This window comes from Macrobrachium rosenbergii, chromosome 57 (genome assembly GCF_040412425.1).
Source record: "Macrobrachium rosenbergii isolate ZJJX-2024 chromosome 57, ASM4041242v1, whole genome shotgun sequence".
Classification (NCBI taxonomy): domain Eukaryota; kingdom Metazoa; phylum Arthropoda; class Malacostraca; order Decapoda; family Palaemonidae; genus Macrobrachium; species Macrobrachium rosenbergii.
In genome coordinates this window covers 10,355,981-10,383,961 of record NC_089797.1, presented here as the reverse complement: position 1 = coordinate 10,383,961, position 27,981 = coordinate 10,355,981, and the positions used below count along the sequence as shown (strand labels likewise).

Sequence of the window (27,981 nt, the reverse complement as noted above, 5' to 3'; positions counted from 1 at the left end):
CCATTAATATCAGTAATGTTGTATACCACCAGATTTTCCAATCTGGTACCTATTTGCCTGCATTCAATGAAAAAAATTTTAAAAATATTTCCCTAACCGTATCCCGATTAATAATAGCTTATTTTGCCTTGAATGCTTCCTCAGAAGCAAAAATAACTCGTATTCTAATCAAGAAAAATGATTTATTCATGATTTTGTTCTAAACTGTCACTTAAACACACTTACTAAGGCACCGTGGAATGTGGACACTTGCATATTAGGAATCGTGACCTGTCCTTATTCAGCTTATCAGCGGTAAGTAAGCAACTCTCCTGTGTGGCTGATACAGACGTATACACAGTTCTCTCATGCAAATACTACTATTGTCTTGAAGGATTAAGATATAATCATGATCACCATTTTAGCAAATTATCTCATGAACGTGATATTTTCGAGCGACCGTAGCGGGGGGTAGATTACTAATTACGTTATTGTTTCAGATGAATCTGTCTGCATATATACTTTACCTTCAAGCCTCGGAAAGAATAAAATAGTGATTGCTTCTGAGAAATGCGGAGGAGTTAAAGGAGAGGTTGCTGACTGTAGTATCTTCAAAATCAGGGTGTAGAGGCTATGAAGCTCTAGAAAATGTTCACACACTAGGGTAAAATTTAATGAGGTAAGAGACATTCAGTATGATATTCACTGTGAATGTCCCAACAATGGGAAAGAATGACAGTGGAAGAGAGAGAGTTTCAGGGAAAGTTGGAAACTATCTTGCTGAATTTGTCGAATGTGAAAGGGGAATGAACTGGGTGCTTTCAATGGAAAGGTACTTGACAGAGGTGTGTATGGTATTCTTGTAGAGTAATGAGAACTGAGTAAGTCTTGTGTTGTGATGGTCAGAAAGGGCCTTGACTTTAAAAATACTAATTCCAAATAGGAATTTCACAGGTGTAGGCCTACTTGGGAAAGAGACGATAGCAGAGAAAAAGTTCCTTAGATTTCGTGTCAGTCCTGAGTAGATGGAAAGGCAAGTTTATTGGTGTAATTTTTGTCAAAGTTGCCGTGTAATGTCTAGTTGAAGTAATTATGAAAATGCATGAGGAGAAAAAGGATGAAACTGAGCTAGCGTTACGAACGGTCCAGAAGGAAGAATTAGTTGAATTTCAATGATGAGACGGTTTTTTGTCGTGTTTACAGTTACACTGGTTCCTGCTCTCCTTACGTGTCCATACTTTGCTTCCTTCATTTGTTTCTCTCTTTCGTAATTAATTCTCTGTATCTTCTCTCTGAGTAACATTCCTGGGAATGCTCTGCTTATTTACTCTGCTTATTTTGCCTGTTTAAATTTTGTTTATTCTTGATTTCCTTTTTTGTTACTTGTTTTGTTGATTAGTGTTACTCTTGGTTTTTCTAGTTTGGTTTTAATTATGAAATTTTCTCTCAGTTTTCCCATGAATTTAGGTTACATTTGATTACAAAAGATGTTTTCGATAATATTTCAGTTCCAAAAAATTTAATAAACATGAACATTACTATATAGCTATATATTTGTCGAGTTAAACAACGAGTTTTTGCACGACAGTATAACAAAATTTAATGTGTTCTATCAAATAAAAAAAGAAATCGATATCGAAATCTTTGCCGATTAACAACCGAAACAGTATTTCTTCTTATATTCAAATTTATTCCCATTTAAAATTTTATTCCCGTCCGTCCTAACGCTTTAACATTGACGTCTTAACATGAATTTGCTGCCTTAACTAAGCATTCTCGACGGAAATAAATGTTAAATTAGTGAAAATCCCATCAAAGCTCTGATAAACTTATTATTTCAGCGGTTCTAGAGACCCAGGTATTATAGTAAGTAATTTTTACAAGGCTTCAATTGTCTTCAAATTAATAAAGATACTTTCCACACATTTCAAAGGCAGAGATTCCTACGTAGAAATTAGAGTGTGCTTATGATACAGACACGTATAAGACTTTATAAGTTACCGCTTAAAAATACTCATTAGTTTTCTTTGGTAAATTTGACAAAGAAAATATATTCAGCAGAGACTAAGTTAAATTACCTCTACCCCGAGACCTTTAATTAGTACAATCCTCTACAGAAACTGCACCATAGTACAGTATCCAGTGGTTATAAATTCAAAAAGATAAGATACTTTATTACTTTTTATTTAATTATGAGAGAGAAAATCTTGTATTACTGTTAGGGGATACCTCATAAGTTATGTAAATTAATAGTTGTTGTGGAAGGGTAGATAAGAACAAACTCTATGTACAGGACACAATTGTCGAAAGAAGAGAAAACTAAACAGCTTGCTGGTGTTATTTTTGCTTATCCTAACTGGAAAATAAAAAAAAAATGTGATGACAGACATTTATAATGACAGGGTTGCAATATCATAATACTCCGTACTGTACGAAAGAATAATTTTCAAAATGCAGTTGGTTTCACATTGCTAGTTCTGCCATAGATTTTTCTGCATAAGCATCATTTGCGTGCCTAGAAAATCCTATAATAACTTTGCCATAGAATTCTTTTCCGTCTCAACCTCATTTGCGTGATTACAGAATCACGTAGGCTAATATTTTTTTTTTCTCAGTTAACATCCGTTAGTACTTATAAATCTAGGAAATTTATAAATCTCGTTTTTAGTTCTAGACCAGTGAAAATTAATTTCAGAACAACACAAATATATATGCAATCGATGTCAGAGATAACGTTAGGGTATACACACACATAAATATATATATATATATAAATATATATATATATATATATATATATATATATATATATATATATATATATATATATATATATATATATATATATATATATGTATAGAGACCTGGTGTGGACTTTCGAACCCAAATCACCCAATAGGGGTGCATTGGACCGTAGCCAACCAAAGTACCAAACCCTGCCTGAGGTTACCTTGGCTTTCATTGGCCAAATATAACATAGGCAAGAATATTTGTAAAGTTGTTATGGATATGCCATTTGTTATATCCCCCATGACAATTTCAGGCCTAAGTACGAAGAATAATACATTAAAATCAATAGCACAAAGTCCCAAGGGAGTCCATCATTTCGAAAGAGGAAAGCTATTTGTAATCAAAATCATTACTAGCTGCATAAGTTTCAACTGTTATTGTGATCTCCACTGGGCAGCATCTTTGCTGATGACACACCTCTTTTGGACTCTGTAGCATCGATATTCATGTGTTATTCTCTGTATCTTATCCTGAAATGTTTATGGTGGGTGGTTACCTGTGAATTGAATTACAGAAAATAAGAAATATTCCTGTCTCTTAACCATTTGGCCATTGAGTCAGGGTAGACTGTTACGATGTGCTTTATGACGCCATTGTTAGAGTAGACCAAAGATATATTAGCTGTTGAAGCTCTGCTCCTCGCTGTTATACCTCTTGAAGTTCTGCTCTTCGTTGCATACCTCACACATATGCTAAATGTACATCACTTGTTTATTTACTTCGCTGTTTACATTATTATTTTCATAAATAAATATCTCTGAAAACCAGAGACTAATTCCAATAATTTATCAGATATTTTTGTTACTTTACAACCACTTCTCTGCACTGTATTTAATTTTGCTCTGTTTTCACTCTCCTTAATATTGTTAATAAGAAAAGCATACTAAAATCTATTCCAAATATACGTGTTACCGTGCTATAGACCGATTAATGCTGTTACCAACTCGAACTTTTTCGAAGTTTTTTGTTCTTGTTTCGTCATTCATTATTTGTTGCCCCGGTGTGTTTGAGTGGCTAGCATATTTTCAACGTCTTTTGTTGTTTTCATCTGGAATTGTGAAAATGGGGACAATGCTGAATTCATGTTGGTTCTTTTGTTCTAAGTTGCACTAATTACGCGGAACTTTGGAATTCAGAACCATGCTTTACTTGAATGAACCAGGGTAAATGTGGAGGAGACAACCGCACGAAGATGTCGTTTATTAATAACTTTTTTGGCCAAAAATTGTTGAAAATTGTGTATATGAGGTACCTTGAAAAATTTACCGATATAATATGATTAATTGGCCGTCTTTTGTTTATGTTTTTACAACGTTAATCCCGAGGCTTTGGTGCTAAACATGGCGTCCTGCGGAGTTTTTTTTCGTATAAGAAAAGAAGCCAGCTAACCGGTTTCAGTTCAGTTGTAATTCATGGCTCTTCAGGTGTAACCCGCAGTGTTGCCACACTTAGAGGTATTCCCCAACGGTAGGGGAAATCTGGTGTCCGTAGGGGGTAGGGGAAACCTACGGGGAAAATTACCGTTGTGTTGGGGGGTGTAGGGGAATTTCACTTAGTTCCCTTATAAATATGCTTTTTTAATATTCTAAATAAAACAAATAGAAATATTATTAATATAAATAGTATCGGTGAAAAATATTAAACACCCCAAGATAACAATGATAGTAATAAAAACTCGGTATTTGCTCATTCTAAGGGACATCGTATTTTTCAGGTTCAGACTTGTGGTTTTGAATCTCAGCTTAGCTTCAGTCTAGCCAGTTCCTAATAAGGGTTGTGAGAGGAGCTTTATTATTAATCACATAGGCGTTGTTTTCGGATTTCTGTAATTATGCATAAAGTAACTGAAAAAGGATATTGTGCCTACAGATATAGGAAGGAATGGAAAGAGGAGAGCTGGACTTGAGGATGTTATCCGGTGGAAAGCACGACAGACGGAAAGACTCATTGCAAAATATGGGATACAGAAATTGTAGCTGGAAAATCGGAGCTCATCTGTCATACGAAATCCGATTCCCATATGCGTTTTGCTAAAGGAGTGACTGCAAATCATCTAATGACTATGTTTGTTGAACTAAAGGGTGACTGTAGGATTATTGCAGAACTGAATGCTGTTGCAATGGTAGTTAGAAAAAATCTTTCAAAGTAAAGGTACTTCGAAAATATGCAGTGAAATTAATTAAATTCTCAGTGATTGAAGGATTTTTTTTTTATGTTACATCAATGCTTGCTGTAATAGAATAATCTGCGATTTATTTACGTTTACTATAAATGCTTTAATGTTTCTCTTAGAAATGTATTTTCATAGGTTACTTGAGTAGAGTTCCTTTATCCTGTAAGAGCCCGACGCTGTCTCTTCCAAACACGTGTGTGTTCGTGTGTTCGTCAATCGTCATCCATCGGAGTGGACAGGACAAAGCAAGCGTCTCGCTTTCTTTCTCTGGCAGAACGCGATTTCAACCATACAATATTTCCGTCTGTTTCTCCCTAACCATTGTTATCTTGATTTATGTACAATCACCACTACTTGCATTGCCATGCAAGCATTCTAATCATGTACTCATAATGTTCCAACGAATCTTATGTATCAAACTGTATGTATGTTTCTGTTTGTGAAGACGCCAAACGTCTCTCCATTCCACATATGTTATGCTACTGCATTGTATTCATTAATCTGTCTCGAATCTCATGCAATTAGCCCTATGTAGAATTTCCTGTCCTTTCCATTGACGTATGTTTTAACACCGTACGTTTATTATGTGTGTCAATATCGCCATCTGTTTGTTGAACCTTTTGTCTCTGTTTTACCTGTCTGTGTGTAGACGCTACTTTACCGCTCGCACGCGTCAATAACATCTTCGAAGAATATGGCTTTTGTATCACCACGAACTAGCATACTAGCTACCTGTGCCTACTACTCAATTCTTCTTTTTTCCATCTGTTGGCCTCTCTCACTAGCCAACACTCACTGCTATCGTACTTTTATCCTCATCTGATGGGTACCTTAGGGTTCAAAGAGGTTGCAACCTTGCCTGTTAAACCTTTTCATTTCAAAATTTCACCCCCACCAAAATCACTTCCATGTATCATAATAGAGTTTTCATTAACCTACCCATCTCACAGACTCATCATCAACATATAGTTACAGGCTGCTCTAGAAGCAAGAGCCCGTGCTGGCACAAGGCCAGCTAAATCTAAAACAACAACATGTACACTCGGCAAGGAAAGTGAGGATACAGTTTTTTTAAATCTTCGGACATATGTTGCTCAATAATGCGACATCTGGCAACTTTAGAAAGGGGAGGAGCTTCCGTCTTATTGTGTTTGTTTTTTGCTTGACCTCTTATAACTTTCAATCATAGTCTACGATAATGAAATCATTGATACTTAAATGCATTAGTAAGTTTCACAGTATTCGTTCAAGTTGTAATTTGCAACGACAGTTCTGAGCAAAATAAACATTTTTCGACGTAACTTACCAAGCAACCTTACACAAATGAATTTATGACACCACATTGAACGGAATGCTTGCATAATCGGAAACGCGATCTTCCATAATGAAATCAAGAGTTAAATTTGAGCAATGTCCAACGAAAAGGAACGAATGCATTGTTATGATGAGAGAGAGAGAGAGAGAGAGAAAGAGAGAGAGAGAGAGAGAGAGAGAGAGAGAGAGAGAGAGAGAGAGAGTCTGCTGTTGTGTAAGCCTAGGCCTATGTGTACTGTAGAGCTAATTTCATTATTTTTTTTTTCTTTTAGAGAATGAGCGATACTATATTTGTAAAGTATGTTTTAGCAATGGAGAGAGAGAGAGAGAGAGAGAGAGAGAGAGTTGCTGTTGTGTAAGCCTAGGCCTATCGGTAGAGCTACTCATTTCATTGTTTTTCTCTTTTAGAGATTGAGCTACACTATATTGGTATAGTATGTTTTAGTAATGGCCTATGGCAACGTCAAGAAACATCCAGTTACTTGTCTTTCCCCCGAAGCTCCTGCGCTGCCCTTCACATCATAGAGAACGCCCTTGCGGATTTAAATACATTTGGTCAACCTACCCTAGGTGTCACAACATTTACTGCCATTAATTCCAGCTGACTTTTAACACCGTGAAATACAAACATGAATGTGTAGAAATTAAAGAAATTATCATTACCTCGTATGATGATGCAATAATAAGCCTGTTCATAACGGAAAACGAGTAAATATTGCCGTTCTGATGAATAGTACTAACCGAGATATCCACATACTATCTTTTTTAGATCTCTATAACGAAGTCATCTGAGAAATTCTGATTACTTCGTACATGCATGGTGTTTTTAAGTATCTGAACGTTTTGTTTTGTAGATTTAATATATGATATAATTTGCATAGTATTTTCATATTCTAGAGTAAATTTACTGAGATTATGTGTTTTCTGTAAGAGAAAAATTGAAATTCGATGAACGAAATCTAATGAAAATTGTATCTTCACTTTTCTTGCCGAGTGTACATTAATCTCAGTAAGGAACTACCAATAAACCAGTAAACACCCAGCCAGTATATCACTCATACCCCAGTCCTTACAATCCTTTCTCATAATGTTGTTACATCCATGAGTTTTGCAGTAAAACAATCTAAAATCTATTTATATTTATTATAAAATCAGTATATGTTTGTAATTTTCCTTATAAAATCTAATTTTTCCTCTTTAAAGTAAACAAAGTTCTGTGACTAACAGTGTTGAATCAATGTTGTCGTAATAAGAAAATTTACTATTTGTTTACATTTGCTATAAATGCATTCAATTTTCATACATATTTTCTTTAAGCGTTATTTTTTTTGTACCTAAAATCTGGAATGTTCATTTTCAATATGAATTGAAAATGAAATGTAATACTTCATTTATCCCATTGTTACATTTGATGATGCCTCCTTGTTTTGTGGTTAGGGGAAAGTAGGGAAAATTGCCACTGGTGTAGGGGAAAACGCTCTTTATGACGTGGCAACATTGGCTGAGTCTTGAAACCATTTTTCCTTTGCTGCCTTCGGCTGTGTTGCAACGTTCAAAGTCAATTTTTATTCTCCAGATGGACCAGGGTATTTATTTTTCATCGTGAACATTTAGTAACGACTAATTATTTAGACTGCTTTCAAACCATTTGGAAGACAGCCACGAGTGGAGTTGTAACCTGCCGGTTGAAGTTCCAGCAATAAAAGCCGACAGGAGAGACGTGGTTGTACTTTTCTGTAATTGATTACAAAGGTATGTTTCTTCGAAGTTTCAATGTTTCCAGCATGGAAACTGATTTTGTTTTTCAATCATTCGTGGAGCAAGCGTTTGGCACCACCAAACCAAAATTTAATCGAGAATTTCCTAAAAACTAATTTTACGTAGGCTAGCTGCCGGCATTTGGGGCCGCCATTACCTCAAGGTCATCAAGTTTCCAGGTAACCCAATTTGGTCTTTGGCATGGCGGTTAGGGTGACGTAAGGTGAACACAATCCAATGAGAGCTAGTCTTGTAAACTATAGTGTAGCCCAGGTCTGAAACCCATCTCTACCTTGGCCGAGTTAGCCCACTTAAGGCCACAGTAGAGGGCTGCCTCTGAGGCCTATGGTATGATGGTATTTTGGGATAACGTTTGTTTCCTGTCTGAACATCCCATCAAGTATGTAAGTCACTTAGCATAGGCCGTAACATCCGTAAAATGTATTGACGTTTACGTTTACGCATTTACTGTTATGTTTATGGTATTTACCGTCGGAAATTTATGTTTTACATACATCCCCACGGGGCTGGTACTAAACACGGCGCCCATTTTGCATGTAAACATGCTTGCGACCTGAGGTTTGGAAACTTTACATCAGTTGAAAACTTGAACGGGACAATTGAGAACAGGGTAGAACTATATAGTAGCTCCGCGGCGGCGACTGCCTTCTAACGTAACTTTCTCTACAGTTCTTTAGTTGCCAATTATGAATTTACCTTTAATTTTTGGCACTCGAGTCTACTTAACCTGTAATTAACCCCTGAAGTCCATCCAACAAGGGGTTTCCATCTGCGATCTTCACAAGACAGAGCGCGGGTACATCTGTTTCGAACGTTTCATATCCCGTCTGGCAAGTGCCATAACTTGTTAATGTATGGCAAACCCCGGGCCAGTACTAAACACGGCCAAACACATTTGGCCGACAACAAACAGATGCACCAACCAGTATCAGAACCCCTAGAAGTGTAGAAAAAAAACAGTTGAAAAGGTAAAAACAGGCGCGGAGCTAATACTTAGAATTACCGAAAACAGCAAGAAAACTGTGGAAAACGTGGAATTGGAGTTCGGACCGGAAGTGAACTTTTACCGTATTTTTTTCCCGTATTAGTAAATATAGATATTTTACTCCGAGTAATCAGCAATAGGCTAATGGTATTATTTTACTTTGAACCATCATTGCATTTTGTCATGGAAAATATAATTTTGGGGTAAATTTACAGTTTCGGTCAAATTCACATTTCCAATATAAAATTACATTTTCCCATAGCTTAAATAGTGTACTTTCAACGAATCTGACCTTTATTTCTACCCAAATGATTAGATTTAGAGATGACATGGCTTGGGTACCGCTCAATTGAAAACGCCGGGTAGAACTTATGCACATTTTAAATGATTGTTGCAAGCTCGTATGTTCTGACAAGCGGTTTTCTACAGTTCTTTGGTTGCCAGGGGTTACAGGAACGAAATTTTACCTTTAATTTTGGCGCAGTTTTGGTGAAATTAACCTGTAATTTACCCTTTTCGTCCATTCAACCTTAAATAGATGGTAGTACTAAATGTTCACAAGACAGAGCAGTATTCACAACCTGTTTCGGAGTTCCATTGTAATGTCCATGGAAACGACCAATAGCCTCAAATGTAAGACAGAGAACACCCACCCCAGACGCCAGTACTAAATCCATGGCGAAGGGAACATAATACTTTTGTGAAAGCCGACAAAAAATCGCAGATGGATATTCTTGAAACAAAACCCCAATCAGGTTTCAGCAAAAACCAGTTGAAAATATTTCATAACGAAAAACAAAAGAGCGATTAGGCATTTTTACCCAAAACATTGACAAAAACAAAAACGCATCAGCAGAAAAACTGACATGGCAGCATAAACGATCCTGCGACCAACAAGGAACAATATTCATCGGCAAATATCTGTTCCTCTTAATTTGTTAAGATGCGAGACATTATTTCCAAGAATCAGTAACAAAAATATATGATATTAAGTTAAAAAATATTAGACACCATCATTGCATTAACTGTAAAAATATAATTTTGGTATGTTTTAAATTGCCTTGAAGGTTTTTTGATATTGAATTGGTAGATGAGTACATTTAAAGGCAGTGAGCCCTACCCTTATGTCGTACACCTAAGGGGACCACAGTGGGAAAGTGTTGTTTTTGGTTGGGGGAAAGCAAAAATGCGTGAAATACAAGAACCTTTAATCCCAGTAATAGGTCTCATTCAGATTGGGGTAAATTTATGGAATTTTTTAACCTAGTGTCTTGCACTAGGTTAACGACCTGGTACCCTAGGTTAGGTTAGGTCATTTGCTAAAGAAATGATTGTCAGAAACATTCAAAGTATATACAGTATACATTAAAGCAAAGGAAAATATTTTAAAAGTCTAAAATGAAATACTGTAATTGTGTTAAGAATAATTGCATTTATGATGGACAAATGTCCCAAGTGTCATTAATTGAAAAATGTTCATTCCATTTCTCTCTGGTTGCTGTTACCATGTAAAATGTGCCTCACTTTTCATGCTGTAAATGATACTGAAGGTTCTTCGCAGTGTCCCCTCTTAGACCCGAGGTGTGTCACTGTCAGTCTTTAACTTGTTTGTTCCCTTTGGTCTCATCCCACTTAATAGCCCTCCAACTTCTGTAGCATTACCCTACTACTGTTTCCAGTTCACATTTCAGGACAAATTCTTTGGACTGGCCATGAGTCACAAAATATGACTGTGGACTCAGACTATTTCAGTAATTTTTATGTAGTTGCATACTTAGGATGTAGTTTTAGACCACAAACTGGACTAAATTGTATTCTCTTCTGTTTATTGTGGAAGTTACTCCAGTTTGAGTTTTGTTTGAAAGTCTTAAAGCTTACTTTTTCATTTCAGGTATATCCTGTGGCAGTGCAGTGTACAGTACTGTATACGATTATAGTATGTGAAGTCCAATTATATTTTTGTTGATGCATCCTGTGCTAGAATATAAGAAGATATACCTATGAATGTAGCTTGACAGAATATACATTTGTTGCATTGTGAGTATGGTTAAAATGTGCTTTTAATAACATTTACCTTTAAATGAAATGAAATTTATGAAATTCCAAATTCAAGGGATTGGCATCCCTAAAACCTTGGACTTTGCTGTAACCTGTGTACTGTTATAAACCACCTTGAATGCAAGTCCCCATGAGGTTGCTCTCAGACACTACTGTTGAAAGGTGTATTAGAGTGGCTAATTTGAGTGCAAGAATTTCTAATATTGTTAGTGTGTACCTTCATCTCATCCTCTTTGATTGGTCTGTCTTTAGTGTGCAGACTGTTTAGGAGTAAGGAGTAAATGGTGAGTGTGTGGGATAGGGGACCCCTTGAAAAAGTCAGAGGTTTGGCCCTTGCAAACCTTTCCTTATCTTGTCAAAGTGTTTTTCAGGTTTGGTTTGTTGTCTCTTAAATGGCAATAGCTCACGCAAAGGGTTCACATAATATCATAATAGATAAGAACTAAAATCAGTAACAAATTCTGAGTATATTTATTGTTAAATATTTACGAGACATCCTTGGATGGGAATGGTGGATAACATTCCCCCTCCGACATCTCGAGGCAAACTGATCTCTCTCTCCTGTCAGGCTGTACTGATTAGTTATAGTTGCTGTAAGAGTTGTCATGAGTCGTTTATGGCTCAAGGAAGTGATCTAAACACTTTTCTGCAAAATTCATTCTTCTGTAAAATTCATTCAAACTGTATGGCATGAAATGTTGATTGTAAGAGGACGATACCCTGAGTTTACCCTAAAGCTATAAATATTTGTCATTTGAAAACCCATGCACATAATGGGTTAAGTAAAAATTTACCATAATAGTAACCTAAGCCTATGTAAAAATGAAAGAGGTTGAGTGAAATACTGTTGCTGCAGAGTATAAGTAGTGAAATATGTAGGCTGGAGCCACTGAATTGATTTGAAATACGAAATTACAAGTAAACCAAAGTGCTTTGAAATATTTTCAAGTACTGTAAGCTAAAAATTCTCAGAAGCCTGTGAACAAACCTCCCAAAATCAGACTTTGGATTAAGCATCAGTTGGTATGTATAGTAGTTAAAAAACTAGGCTGTTTACAAGACTGTATTGCTGGTGTGATGGACTAGGCCTACTACAGTGAAGTCATAATTCCCAACATTCAGGTATTGAAATAGATGGCATTTTTCATCATACAGTATATACTGAATTTTTTTCTTTTTAAACCAGTGTACAAATACTCTTAAATTAGCCTAGTTAAATAAAAAAAAAGTTTATGAATATTGTCATTATATTATGATCTCTGCCTATCATATCATCAGAGTCTAATATTAAAGTTTCTTTAGAGTATTCACTTGAAGTTAACGATGAAATGGTTGGGTTTTATAACTTATATTTTGTGTAATTGGTTAAATAGCTCTGACTAATAATAGGAGATGGGTCTTGTGCATTACCATAATTCTCTATGACAGGTGAAGACCAATAATCATGATAACCTTTGTTCTGTGACAGTGCATTCTTAGGTTTCAATTAATGTAAGTGTAGGATACCAGCTGTATTGCAAGATTATAACTGGGTTTATAAGACAGAGTAAATTTGAAATAGTTGTCAGAAAGTAAATGGTAATTGAATATTTATCTGTTTTTATCAGTCAATAAGTTATTGGTAATTTTTTTGTTTTATCCTTAAATCATTGTCATCACAGTACTAAGCTATATCCACAGCTGTCTTGTTGCTAAGGGATAATAAACAACTGCATCCTGATATGTTTCTTATGTATGTGTGTAGTACATAATATCATGAGTCATGTTATAAGTGTATCACAGTAATTCAGAATGACAGGAGGAGTGGTTCAGTAAGACATAGAAATGTGTGCGAGATAGGGCCAGTAGGTGATTTCATAACATAGTGAATGCTTTCACATTGCACCTGCATATGCTGTATAATAAAGATGAACATATACTCCTAGGTTGCAATTGTATGGACTAATTTAGTAAATTTATTTGAATATTTGTGATAAATTTACAGGCTTGTGTGGCACGGGAAAGATGGTGCTCTACTATCTAGAATTTTAATACACAACAATAAACTTTACAATAGTCATAATGATCATTTTGTCCTTTTGATTACAATAGGAATACAGTATGCATAATGATCATTTTGTCCTTTTGAAGAGGGGTTGAGCAGGGGAATAGATTTGGTGCTGGTGTTTGGAATCTGGTAGATAGTTGTTTATTGGAGCTAGTCCAGTATTGTTTTTGTTCATTGTGTTAAGGAATAATTGCATTTATGATGGACAGATGTCCCAAGTGTCATCAATTGAATTTTATTCCATTTCTCTCTGGTTGCAGTTACCACGTGAAATGTGCCTTGCATGGCATGCTGTAAATGATACTGAAGGTTCTTCGCAGTGTCCCTTCTTATACCTGAGGTGTGTCACTGTCAGCCTTTACTTGTTTGTTCCCTTGGTCTCGTCCCACTTAATAGCCTTCCAACTTCCGTAGCATTACCCTACTACTATTTCCAGTTCACATTTCAGGACAAATTCTTTGGACTGGCCCTGAGTCACAAAATGTGACTATGGTCTCATTAGACTATTTCAGTAATTTATATGTAGTTGCTTACTTAGATGTAGTTTTAAAGGGGACTAAAATTGTATTCTCTCCTGTTTATTGTGGAAGGTATTCCAGCTTAAGTTTCATTTGAAGGTCTGAAAGTTACTTTTCCATTTCAGGTATATCCTGTGGCAGTGCAGTGTACCGTTATATGATTATAGCATGTGGAGTTCAGCTGTTTGTTCGTTGATGCATCCCACTCTAGAATATAAAGAGATATGCATATGAATGTAGCTTGTTGACAAAATCTACAGCTGTTACATTGTGAGTATGGTTAAAATGTGCTTTTAGTAACATTTAGCTTTAAAGTGTATTCTTCACTTCCCAGTAATACTCTTGGTGGTTAATGGAGGGATGCATTGTTAGTTTATTAAACTGAATTTGGATTTTACATTGTATGCAAGTCGAGAAGCATGAAATATGAGTTAGGTATGGCTTGGATGTTAGCTGAGGTCATACCTCGAAGTTTATAATATGGTACTGTTTGCAGAGAATTAGACCATATTTGCTAAACCCATGTTTGCTTCCTTGAAATTATTTATATTTAGAATTATGTTTGTGGTACAGATTATGTGGGAAGAAGCCTTTAAAGTGAATTTTGAGAACTAGGAAGGGAAGAAAAGGCAAGTACAGTACAGTACATGAAGCTAATTATAGTTTTCATGTCTCGTGGGAGCAACGTTATCCTCATGAACACCTATTATTAGGGAAATAGTCTGGATGCAATATGGTGTGCAGTTTTTGCAAGTGATAAATGCACTCTGTAATCAAATGAATTAATATATGAAAAGACAGAGTTCTGACTGAAGATGCATGTGAGTTAGAAATAAAGGTGCTGTTTTGCAGAATTGCTGGTATTAGGTGAAAGTCATATTAACAGTTTTGGGAATGCTCCATGTTTTGAGGAAAACTGTTTATATTGGACATTACACCAGTTTGCATCGCATTTGAAACAAGTTTATTTTTCAACTTCAGTTATATCCAGTGTTCGCGTATTGTCCAGTAAACAATTATAGGTTTATGGAATCCAGCTATTTGTTCATTATGCATCCAACTCTAGAATATAAGGAAATATACCCATGAATCTGGCTTGTTAACAGAATGTACAGCTTTTACATTGAGAGTATGATGTAAAGTGCCTTTAGTAATGTTCAACTTTAAAGTGTACTTTTGGCTTCCTAGGAGTATTCTAGGTTTTGTCATCAATAATTTTCTTGAAGATTGGTTTTCTGCTGGTGTGTCTTTATTCTTGTTCTTTTAATGGCTGTGTTTAGGATACAGTAATTGCCCCATTGTTAGCATCAAAGGTACAGTTTGTAAGTAATAAAGAAATAGGACAAGTCGACTGTGTAAGAGTTTGTAAAGTATTAGATGTGAAGGCTTAGGAGCATATACAGTTCAATACTCCCAACACAAAAAACTAAGATACAGGATTTATGACTTAAGTTTATGACCATACTTTCTGTAAAGAAGAGGCTACTGTTGTGAATTTTTTTGTATAAAGTAATTGATAATTATTGTTACTCTCAGAGATGTTCAAAGTTCAGTTTACTTGCACTGAAACCTACTGGTTGCATGCTAGTTGTATGGTTGAACGCCCCAATGTTTTAGGGACCTTACATTGTTTATGAAATTTCAGATTCAAGGGGTTGGTGTCCCTAAAACCTTGGTTTTTGCTGTAACCTGTCTACTGTTATAAACCACCCTGAATGTAAGTCCCCACTGAGGGTGCTCTCAGACACTACTGTTGAAAGGTGTATTTGAGTGGCTAATTTGAGTTCGAAAATTTCTAATATTGTTAGAGTGTACCCTCATCTCATCCTCTTTGATTGGTCTGTGTTTGATGTGCAGACTGTTTAGGAGTAAATGCTGAATGTGTGGGATAGGTGATCCCTTGAAGCAGTCAGAGGTTTGGCCCTTGCTAACCTTTCCTTTGCTAGTTCGAGGGTTTTTCAGGTTATGGTTTGTTTTCTCTTAACTGGCACTAGCATACAAGGAACATAATGGTTTTGCAGTAATTGTAACAATGTTACCTTTGAATTATTTCCAGAGTTTGAAAAAATTTATGATTAAAGTTTAATTGTTGTACAGATGCATGGGTATCATGTAATTTTTGTTAGTCCAGTTACAGTATAAAAGTTTAAAAAGCTATGCTGTAATGTGATAAAAGACAGATCCTTCAGGCCAGCCCAGTGAGAGTTTGGTAAATTAGCTCAGTGATCTGGTTAAACTACATACTATGTCAAGTGTTTTAATGAATTTATTATTGAGGTGTGTTGTTTTAATATAACTTTTGAGGATAAATTGACGTTTTACACAGTCCACACTCACAATTTACTGTACAGAAGAGTGATTCTTAGAAGCACAGTATTTAGCAGCTATAATACTTTCTGATGACGTCATAGAAAATACCCAGTCAGATGTGAAGTGGTCCATTATCATGCAAACTCTGCAATGGATATAATTTTTAAATTATACAGAATACTAATACATTCATAACAAAAGATGTTCAATCCTGAGACTAATGATGCCTCTTGATGATGAGCAGGAGCCATAAATAACATATCTCATTTGACTATATCAGTTAGGTACTTGGGTAGATAACTGCTGTATGCAAGCGTCATGTGTTAAAGTATAAGAGTACATTACCTATAAAGAAGTCATAACACAAAGCAGCACTGTTGCCTGAGACCTTGGTTAAGTTAAAAACCTATAAATTACCCTTGACAACGTTGTAGAAAATTTGAGAATTAGGAGCAGCCTTTGATATCACCAAACATTGGTGACATACTACATCTTTAAGCATTGCAATTCATTTACTTGTTGACGGATTTTGCTGATGCCTCCAGAAATGCTCATGCAAAGGAAATTATTTTTACCGTTGTACTGAAGGCACTGAATTTTCATTTCCCGTAGACCTTGCCTAAAGCATACTATTCATCTGTAAATGGAAAATGGGTGGTTCTGTATCCAATTGAGATCAGGGAAGGTTGTTTAAATGTTTGTATATATTCATTTAAGTATTAGAAATGTGATGACACTCATGGCTATTCCCCCCTCTGGAAGAAATGAAGCAATACAGTATACTATGAAACCCTTGACCTACAAACCATACAGGCAGTTTAAACCAAACTGAGAATGAGAATGCAGGTTGAGGCTGCACCTTTACAGTGGGGATGTTATAATAATTTATTTATTTAAAAAATTTACTGAATTTTCTCATCCATTGGAGCTGTAAGGTAGAATTGCTTAATTGCCTAAATCCATTGGACATTAAGCCGAAGTATAACTAGAGGTTTGTAGATGTCTTTTTACCATTTTGCATGCAGGAAGAGTTTTGGCTAAGGTAGTTGTATTCAGATAGATGTTAACAGAAAATTAAAAATTTTTGGTCAGCATGTTATTCAAGTGGGAGTATTTTTGATAATTTCATCATTGTGTTACATGAAAGTTTCCAACTTACAGGATTGAAATTATAGTTGTCATTTCTTTCATTACAGGTTGATTCCCATATATATACTGGAATGTACCTCCTTATCATCAGTGACTTCAAGTTTGTCATCAGTAACCATTGTGTACCTTCTGTGGCTCATTAACTCATGGAAACAAAACTGGTTGATATATAACTTGTACCCTGGCTCTTAGTGCAATGAACAGTGTAGAAATAAGGGCTGTGCAATTTGGAAGAGTACAGGGACATTGCTTATATGTTATCCACACACACATGTACCATTTTCATAGAAACAGGATTCAAGTTTCCCATAAAATCATATGATTATTAAAATTAATTACTTGAACAAGACCACTGCATCACACTGCTAGACGTATTAGACTTCCTTCAGGGATTTGTTCTTTGTAAAAATTCTAAATGGAACAATAGAGTAATTGGAAGATGAGTGAGAAAAGACCAAAGGGAACTGCTGTAGAGTGTGAGCAGAGGGATGCTGAAGAGAATCTTTAGTACCATCACTGTTGTGGTGGGACCCAGCTTAAACCTCCAGCTTGGAGTTACTCCAGGTTAATGCCAAAGTCTTTGGTTTGGGTATCCTATAAATGGTTATTTTGAAATAATTTCCATATCTATTATTCACACCTTTGTCTGGTTTCAAAAGAATTTTCTCCCTTGTCATGTAATTTATGCACCTTCTGCCTGAGTTCCTTGTAATTCAGACTATGTCTTATCCTTAGCTTCAATTCCCATCATCTTAAAGTTAGTTTTACTTGTTTTGCTTTTCAATCCTTAATCATTAATCTTTCAAGACCTCTTTCTTTGATTCAGCTATTTACAGTGGGTCATCTTGCACATCTTCATTCTTCATTGCTCTAGTTTTGTCCAGCTATGATTTTAACGGTGAGGGGGTCTGTGCTGATCCGTGATGGACTTCATTTATCTCAAATTCTCTGGATCTCCCACATATGTCATGATGTATGCCCTTTATGTTTGTAATGCCCTATATAATTACTGGTCTGGGTAACTTTGTTCATTGCTTTCCTGAGACAACTAACATATAGCTTTTTTCTGGAGTTGTTAATTTTAACAGATTTCTTAACCTTGTATCTGCCATAACCCTTGTTTTAGTAAACAGCATTTCAGCTAAGAGCTGTGGTTCACAATTTTTTCAGCTGAAAATTAATACACTCAGGTCATAAAAGAATCACTCTCCGGTAAACTAAAATCTCCACTTTGTTTTGACTCAGCAGTTGCTCCTTTTTCTTAAGGGTATCGGCGGGGTCAGGGATTAATTTTGAGTGACGGTGTTCAAACTTCTACAGGTTTTTGACAAGATGCCAGGTGAATTGGATGAAAACTTTTTTTAATATTTTCTTTTAAACATAACATTTTTTGTGTTTTTTTAAAGTACATCTCCTTCATTATTTATCATTCAATTTAAAAACAAAAGTAATAGCAGAAAGTTTAGTTCACTATCAAATAAAACGGTCAAAATCTAATATGTAATGTATGCTATTTTAAAAAATATTTTAAAAGTGCAATAAAAAATACCATAAAATTATATATTAAATCTTGGAAAAAAAGAAAAATAAATTTGCCTCTCACTATCTTTGTTCAAATTGCTTTTAGATTTTGTCCATTCTAAATAAGTTTTTGGAATTTGAATGAGAAAAGGGTCTAAAGTTTTTGCTAACCATTTATTTTGCTTTTAGAAGCATATTGGAAAGATGGACTTCATTTAAGAGATCTCAAAAAACACTTATCACTTAAAGATGTTTAAATTATTTTTGGGGATAATCAGTGAATGCCACTTTCTCTTGTGACAACTAACCTCCTTTTGATGTTCTTTGCTTTCTTGAATGCAGCATTTTTCCTGGTCTTCTCTTTCATCTGTTGTTGATTTTTTTCTCATAATAGAAGAACTTGCTGCATAGCTGATATCATGTTCCAATCTTTATGTATCTTGCCACCAAACCCTTTGTTTGTTTTGTTACATATTTCGAAACATATTGTGTATCTTTTTCAAGCCATAAGATGAAAGACAATCCTCTTCGTGGTTTATGCATTCTTCCTTGAGCACTGGATGTTGCCCTCATTCAAACTGCAAATATGCTGTCGAATACACTCAAATCATAGTAAAAGAATTCCCTGTCTAGTGATCTTTGCAACAATGAGCACCAGCAGCTTCAATATCTCCAGAAGCTACGTCAGGGACAGCAATTACATCTCGAAAATGCTCATTCTCTTCCTCCTCCCTCTCCTCATCATCAGATAACTTCAAAACAAAGTCGTCAGTGCCATCATCATCAATCTTGATATAATATTTTGCAAGTAATAGTTTCACTCAGAGCGCAACAGTTGCATCTCTCAGCACACGTAGTTGGTGGCAACTTAAACCAGATGATTGATCACTTGTAAATATTTGGCATGTTGGTATTAATACACAATTGACGTCCAAAAGTCAATGTTGCAATGGATTGAAAATAACAAATATGCCATCAACGAAATTCTTGTTATTCAAACCATCTCTATCAGAAAAACATATTGTACGGTAAGAATACGAAAAGAAATGGAAATTAAGAATGAATGCAAAATGAAATAGTGACCCTAACCAGACCTTTAATTCTCTTGGGATTTAAAAGGCTTCTAAACTTACCCAATGGCCGGGACCCAGATCTGTAAATAGGATAACTAATTTTCACGGATCCAATATCACCAAAATAACAACCAGATGATTGTCTTTCAGTTGATAGTATTTAACTCGGTATTACAAGTCCAAACCTATATTGATAAATGAAATTAAAATTTAGTTGGAATTGCAGGTGTTTGGGATGAAAGTAAACCCCAAAAAGTACAATTGGGATCAAACACAGAGTTATGAAATTTAACTGCTTACAACTTGTTTAGAATTGCAGGTGTAGAAAGTTTTTATGAAACCCCATATATCCAGAGGAAATTATTATTTTTCATGTTTTGAATTTTCATCATGTACTAATTCCAACTAAATTTTAATTTCACTAGTCATTATAGGTTTGGACTAAAAAGAATGGGCCATACTGAATGTTGTATTCAGTAGCTGACTTAATCTTCCGTTGTTGGACAAAAATACAACTTCTGTTAAATTTGCTAATCTGATCTTGGTATTAATCTCATTCACTGTCATTCAGTGAACTCGTGCATAATTTATAAAATTTTTCATAATTCTGATCATCATTTGCAACAATTTTTTTCTAGACTATACCATCTGTTAAATAATAGTAGATATATATACAGTACTGTAAATTCTAACAGTCTTGCCTTTTCTTCCATGAGGCTCAGTACCATCCAGTTTTCTAGAAGTTTTCTACATGTTGACTAATTTGTGGAATGATGTTCCTAATCCTGCAGTATAATAGCTGGAACTTCAGAAATTTAAACTTGGTGCAAAGACTCTTTTGTTTAACTGCTTAACATAGTCTCACTTCATAATTTATTTGATATTTGTCACACTGTATTTATTTTGCTTTATCTCATTTGTTTTTCTTTATTTCTCTTTTATATTTTATTTACGTATTGCTGTCTTTATCCATACTAGGCTGCTTTCTCTCACTGTGTCTGAGCTAATGTAAATGTTGAAATAGGCTGGATTCCTGCCCATGTGAACATAAAAGAAAAACTCATGTTGGAGTAACATGACCATGTCTTTGAACTGGTCACACTCATTTGACTCACGAATATTTAACAAATATGGCCCACGTGTTAAGGGCGATGGTGCTGTCAGTCTGTAGCCATTACTTCAGGTTCTTTGCAGCATCCTTTCGGACCCTAGCTGCGACCCCTTTCATTGCTGTATACCTCTGTTCATATTCCCTTTCTTCTACTTTCCACCCTTTCCTAAGAATTGTTTCATAGTGAAACTGTGAGGTTTTCCTCTTGTTAAACCTTTAAAACCATTTTACTCTGTTTTTCTTTCAGTGCTGAATGACCTCATGGGTCCCAACACTTGGTCTTTGGCTTAACTTGTATATTCCATTCCATTCCAAGTAGTCCCAGTACCCTGTATACAGAGAAGGCAGGTCAGCTCTAGAAGTTAAGCACTTTTAGATTTTTTGTGACCCATGAATAGTAAGTAACTCGCAGTACCCATTCTCTGTATACAGAGAATGCAGGTCAGCATTATAAGTGAAACACTTTGCAAATGTCCAAACTTTAGCCAACTTTAAGTGTCAAGGTTTGAAAACAGATTGTGTCAGAAACCACAACATTATAATTTCCCAGTTGTAATTTTTTTTGGATTGCAATATATAAAGTAAAATTTCTTTTTGTTAATAAAAACAATTCTTCAGGCTAGCTCATTAAGAGTTAAGTGTTTTGGGAATAATAATTCAAGCAACATCTTCAGACAAGCACTGTTGTGGTCTATCAGTGTGACTTTGTGGTCTTGGTAAACTAATACAGTACTTGTATAGTTTGTCAATGTTCCTTGTTATATATTTTTGTGCTGGAATAGTGTATGTCAGTATCCTTCATTATGTTATGTTGTCACTTCTTTGTTACCCCCTTTTTTTATTTTGTTTAGTTAAAGGAGCAATTTGCAGTAATGTTTTATAGTTTATTTTATTTGATTCTTAGTACTGTATAGTCACTCAAAAATTTGTTGCAACATGTTCCAGAAGATTTTGCTCACCTAACAGTAATTTATTCATTTGATATATACAAGGAAATATCCTTTTTGTATTTGATTTTGGTTATTAATCATATGATTAAGAATATATAAAAAAGAATGGCGAAGGAAAATTCCATATTATGAAAAATAATGAAACATTTTGAAAAATTTTGCTCATGATGGTAGGGTAAAAGAGTCAAATAAAAAATTGTAATTAGTCATCTTATGGGAATAAATTCAGATACTTTCTTCTTCATGCATAAATAACCCAATGTCAAAGTATAGGGAGAAAATCTGGTAACACCCAGTGGGTACTTAGTGGCAGAGAGTGAGAGAGAGAGAGAATAAGTGATTAAATAAAGGAATTATAATAATGATAGAGGGAAATGAAATTTGGTTTAAGGGAATCAGGAGGTAATTTCTCTGACGCACCAGTATTGTCTGTGGTGGCTTCATGCACTTACGACGGCGTTGCCAAAAAGTGCCAGTTGACTATTGTAAGCTGCAGTCCAAAAATTTTTGAAGTTTGTTGCAAAACATTTTTGAGTGACTACACTTTAGTAACAAATTGGTAAAGGTAATGTTGGTTATTTCTTAAGTTATGATTAATGTAATTTTTCAATGTGGCTCTTTTCACATTGTCATCTACTGTACGTTTAGCTTTGAGTCATTTCTTGCATTTATGTATGACATTAATAATCATGGATAGTATTGTGTTGGTGATAATGGTTTTTAAAATCTGTTAACTGTAATGAGTGGGTCAAGGTAAATCCAATAATTTTGAGAGTTTTAAAATTAGTTTTTTGAGCAGCAGCAAATTGTATCAACTTCAGCAGCAGCAAATTGTATCAACTTCTGTTTATTCATAAAGGCATTACTTCAGCTTAGCCAAATTATATGTTGTGTGACTTAATGTACACCATAAACCATTGTAGATGAAGAATGAAAAGCACCAGGCCTCAGTATCTGGCATGTGAGTAAAGTCCCTCAGGGTTACCTGGTTTCCTAGTGGCTAACTTACGATTTCAGCTTCATGAGCTTATTTTAAATGTTGTGGCTTATCACTCAACTAGAGTAGATCCAACCTCCTTCCAACTATGACAAAGTCATCTTAGAATGAACTTTGTAATTATCCATTCCACAGGGGGGGAAAAAACTGCTTTTACTCTTTAGTCCAGTCCCTTCTGTCAAGTTGATTTCTCTGACCTTTCCACCTATCAAAACTGGTTGCTTACAGCAGTAATTGTGGTCATGCTGTAGAATTGGTGAGTGTAGATACTGCCTGCCTCGCCTTTGCTGTCATTCTTTAATTTTCAGAACCACAAATCCAGGGGTTCTTATGTCTGGTCTTCACTTTGTCTAGACAGGTAACACTTTGGTCTTCACTTTGTCTAGAAAGGTAACACTTTTTACTCACTGAATCTAGCCTATGGTTGAGCGGTTATTAATAAATTGAAGAGAGAAATCAGAAAATGTGTCTGCTAGGCATTTTTCTGTGGAATGAATGACCTTTAACGGTTTCTAGTTCTTTGAGCTGGGTAAGCAGGGTCTACTTTGCAATTGCTCCTTCTTTAAGAACAGTTAAGATCTTTTTTTTTTTTTCCATGACCAGTAGCTTGGAACTGCTTGATCAGCCTCCCTTGGAAGTGGTCTAGACTTGGGGGTTTTTTGGCTTCTTTCCTTTGCTTTATCTTCTGGTAGAATTGGTTTCCCTGCTATGACAATAGGGACCTACTTGGGCTTGTTGATGCCCTTTCTGCCATTCTTTGCCAGGGAACTTTATCCAGGTAGTGCCCCAAATCCTTTTGTCAGGTCTTTGTGCCAGCTGAGCTGTCTGTTTCCATTCCAGGATTCTGGTTGGCCCTACTTCTTTTCATGGGTTCAATACTTCTTAGTAGTGAATTAGTTATCATGAAGATTTATTGAACAGAAGTTTCTTGCTTTGCCAACTGCTGTTATGTGGTTTTGGGACATTGTGACAGTAATTGATTAAAAAAAATCCTAAGTAATGTGTACATGGTAAATAACGTACCTGACTCAATCCCCAATTGTAGAACAGCACATACACTCAAACATAATCCAACTGTATACAAAATATAGGAACAAATCCTCAGAAATAATTTTTTCAGCATCTAAACATTTCTGTTTATCCATCATTGAATTTTTAAGGAACTGCAATATCAGGTTTAATATATGCATTAAGAACAAACTCTTCAGGTAAGCCATATATTTTCTCACTGGGATAGTTAAAATATTTATTAGAGTTATAAAGCTTGATCTGTTTCTATAGGGTCTATGGCTCATTCTTTCTTTGGGCCTCTAATGGCCTTTAACCTGGTTTACATTGCAGCAGCTCGATGCCCTTCCACTTAGGTTAAAGTTGTGAGCTAGTGAATAACAAATGTCATGTTTTCATACATAAACCCATTACATGTAGCAGATTGCACTCATGATCTCTTGGCTCTCTTGCTACTGGATCTGCCTACATGCCAAGAATAATCAGTCACCCATCAGTGTAATTGTCAAATAATCAATGTTGCAGTATTAAAATGAACTGCAGTATTGTAGCATTTTTCACACCAGAAGGAATTTCACATTAAGATATTATTCTGTCTTTGAACTGGACACTCATCTGACCTATGGTCTCTTGATGATTAATCCTTATGACCAAAATCCTTGACCAGATAAACACTTTCAGTCAAACACCTTTGGTGATTGTCCATTTTTCAGCCACCCAACAAAGAAAGGAAACTAATCTTTGGAAGAAATTGTCAGGATTGTTGACCTTGACAGTTAATCCAGTTAAGTTTTTTAGAAGCTGCAATATATTGTAGTTCATCAAGAGCAAATCCTTCAGGCCAGCTCTATGACAGTTGAGAATGTTAACTCGTTTGCATGGTTAAAACTGTTTAATAATAAGATAACCATCAGTAACCCAAAAGTCCTTTGCTTTCATATACCAACCTACTGGACCCAGCTGTTTCTTTTTCATCTACAGTGGAGTATGATGTCTGGAACTTTGTGCTACACCTGAGTTGGACAAGTAAAAGTATTGGTTTAGTGTAGGAAGAGTAATTTTGTTTTTAAAAGAACATTTTCACAATTGTTTAGACTTGGGTGAAATACTTAGTTAATCCTTAGAATTTGGCCCTTATAAAGGACCTCTTTCTCTCTCTATGCTGAGTTATTTTTGCAACCATTAGTATTTTTCCCCTCATTTGGTAGTCCCTTCATTCTATTTGCTACAAACTTCAGGTGAGCTCTATTAGGGGGAAATAGAATTTTGTAAGTCTGTAGTTCCATTAAGCTGAATTATGATAATTGTAATTATAATTCCCTCTCCATCTCTCTCTCACATCTCAAAGAAATATTGTAGTTAAAATCACTTGCGGACTAATGACTGTGATAATGAATGCCTGCCTACTCATTATGTATATAGTATAAGAACCCTGACTCATGCAGTAAGAACAATGGATGCTCTTTTGTAGATAGGATGTAAAGTTGACATGTATAATATTAAGATCATGTGACAAAAGTGACAGTTAATTATATTTTTTCCTGTTTTTAAGGTTGTGGATGACAATTGTTGTGTCAGTAATAATGAATGTTCTATCATTTTTTTTTTAAATAAAATGTCTTGTGTTTTATTGATAAGTAATACATTGGGGTGTTAATATCTCTCTCCCCCTCTCTCTCTGTTTAGTAGCCTGCTGTTTTGTGGGATAGCAGGCATTGCTATGTACTTAGGCTGTAGGGTGTAGGGGTTGTTTTTACCAGCAGTGGCCCATCATCTGTGAGTGCTGTTGTTGAAGGGAAGTCTTTCATGTCAAGGGCTACATTTCAGCCCCACCTCTTTGGTAATCCTTCTCTTAAACATATTAAACTCTTAAGATAAAACTCATTAACAGAGATTTTGTTGAGTTAAGATCTGTGTTGGAATGCTTTGCTCTAGTTTGAATCCCCCAAGTTGTTCCTATGGCCCATCAAGAGGGCCTCTGATTCCTAGCTGTACCAACTTTTTAGTCATACTTTACCTCAATTCCACTTCCTTTCTTCCACCTTCCTCTTCCCGTCTTAAAGCAATAAATGGCTGAAAGTGCCCCAGTGCCTGCCTTTATAGCCAATTTTTCATAAATTACAAGCCAGACCTTTCTTAGGTATTTTGATCAGCAGGCACCACCCACTAAATTTTTATCATAGTACACTAGTTCTAGTTCTGGTTCTTGGCCTTTTAGCCTGCCGCATGATGCATTCAAGACAGGTACCTCATCTTTTATGACAGTTTTTTTTTTTTTTTTTTTTTCTCTCCCTTGGTCCTGCTGACTTTAGTGCTGTAATGAATTCTTTTGTGATTTGGTGTAATGCCATTGATTTCTCAGATCAGTATCTCAGAAGAGGATTACTGTACAGTACATGAATAACTGATCCAACTATAATGTTGAGGTATTACCTTTGTTGACAAATTTTGTTAAAGCTTCCCAAATTCATTCTACCTTGGTAAACCTAGCCTATTGCGTATGAAACTTCACTTTTGATTAATTTTTTGCAGTACCACATTTTCCAGTATCCAAACCTCTGGTATTTCGATTCGATGAAAAACACTACACTGGTAGTTTTATCATGTGTACAACTAGAAGGTGAAGTAGTGTGCTCTACTGCGGTTGTAGAATCTGATTTCCAGTAATTTAGGCAAGGGGCAAATTCATTCCTGCTTTCTGCAGGCTTCTCTTAAATTCTGGTTTTATCGGTTTTATTTTCTATTCCCTCATATTTATTTATCACCTTTTTCCTTTTACTTGCCTCTGCAGGGTGGTTTCCCATTGTTGCCCTCTTGGGTTTCTAGTCAGTTGACTGGCTATAAGGGTTTTCAGCTGAAGATTTAAGGAAGAAAGAATACACCTTGTCTTCCTCTGACTAGTTAAAGAAAGCAGTCTTGTGTTGCAAGAGTTAGTGCTCATTGTTGAGTTGTTTGTGACTGTTTGGAAAGCAATGATTGATTTGCAGTGCTGTAAAGATGACAGAAAAAGTTTGTAGAGCTGGTAGTTATGCAAATATTAAAATTTGCATACCTATCCTCTCCACAATCTCCTTTTTTGCCAGCCTTGGCAACAAAGCAAATCAATTACTGCCTTCCAAATGTCATTAAGTGTAACACACCTAACATTCTCAACCAGGAGTCTTTAGCTGATAGAGTTTAGGCCAGTGACCAACCACTGGAACCCATTAGGTCATTCAGCACTGGAAAGGAATTTAAGATTAGGTAGGTCTGAAATGTGTAACAGGAGGAAAACCTCACAGTTGCACTATGAAATTTGAGAGAGATGGTGGCCAACGAAATGGAAGAAAAATATGAATGGAGGTACAGTAAAGTGAATGAAGTGGGTTGCAGCTACTGGCTGAAGAGACGTTGCAATGAACCTTGAGTAATGCTTACAGTACACCGCATGAAATGCACTGACGTCACTGCTCGGCTGATGGAAACCAATATGAGCTAAATTATTGCACTGTGGTAAGAGCCAGTATTGTAGTAGAATACTGAAAGGCTAAAAGAGGGAAAATTATTTAGACTTTAAACCAGAACCCAAAATAACATCCAAAAGCCATACCATGTCACAAATGGCATGCTACAAACCGTAAAAAAAAAAAAAAAAAAAAAAAAAAAAAGTGGAGAAATGTCTAAAGAATAAAAAGAACCGTTATACCGTGTGAAGGTCCGTACCTATGACTACTGTCATTGAAGTGAAACTCATATATTCTTCTGGTAAGTAAATATATTGGTTACCATCAGCAAAAGCATTCAAAACAAATTTACTAATTGCTAAGCACAATAATTTGTAAGTGTAACAGCAAAGTAACTACCTTACGTAGGTTGTGACGCGTTATAAAGCTGTGCATTAAAATTTAGTATTGTATGAATGACGACTGTACAAAAGAAATAAAAACCATGGAACAACGAACAGTCTTTAATTTAATCCAAAAAGTACAAATTGAAAATTATTGGTGGTTGATTATGACAAGAATTTTGATTTTTTTTCCTTGGAGCCAGCATTGCAGTGCCCCAAAGAGAGAGTGCTCTCACCAGTAGGTACAATCAGCCAGTTACCAGCTTCAAAGTCGACTAAAAAGCTGTTTTCTAAGCTAACAGATGATTACCAAAATGGGGGAAAAGCTTACATCTCTTCCCTTGTGCTTTCCCACATGGATTCCCATTTTCTCTCACGGCTTAAGAATGTCAG

The 27,981-nt window shown here is 35.6% G+C and overlaps 1 long non-coding RNA gene across 1 annotated transcript; it reads left to right on the top strand.

Moving 5' to 3' along the window:
• Positions 1-9: 9 nt before the first annotated feature.
• On the top strand, positions 10-27,702 carry LOC136837087 (uncharacterized). The gene is made up of 8 exons (XR_010852580.1): positions 10-294; positions 480-658; positions 4,639-4,850; positions 7,833-8,008; positions 10,912-11,057; positions 13,769-13,913; positions 17,150-18,369; positions 19,832-27,702. It is a non-coding gene; the product is annotated as an uncharacterized lncRNA (long non-coding RNA).
• Positions 27,703-27,981: the final 279 nt, after the last annotated feature.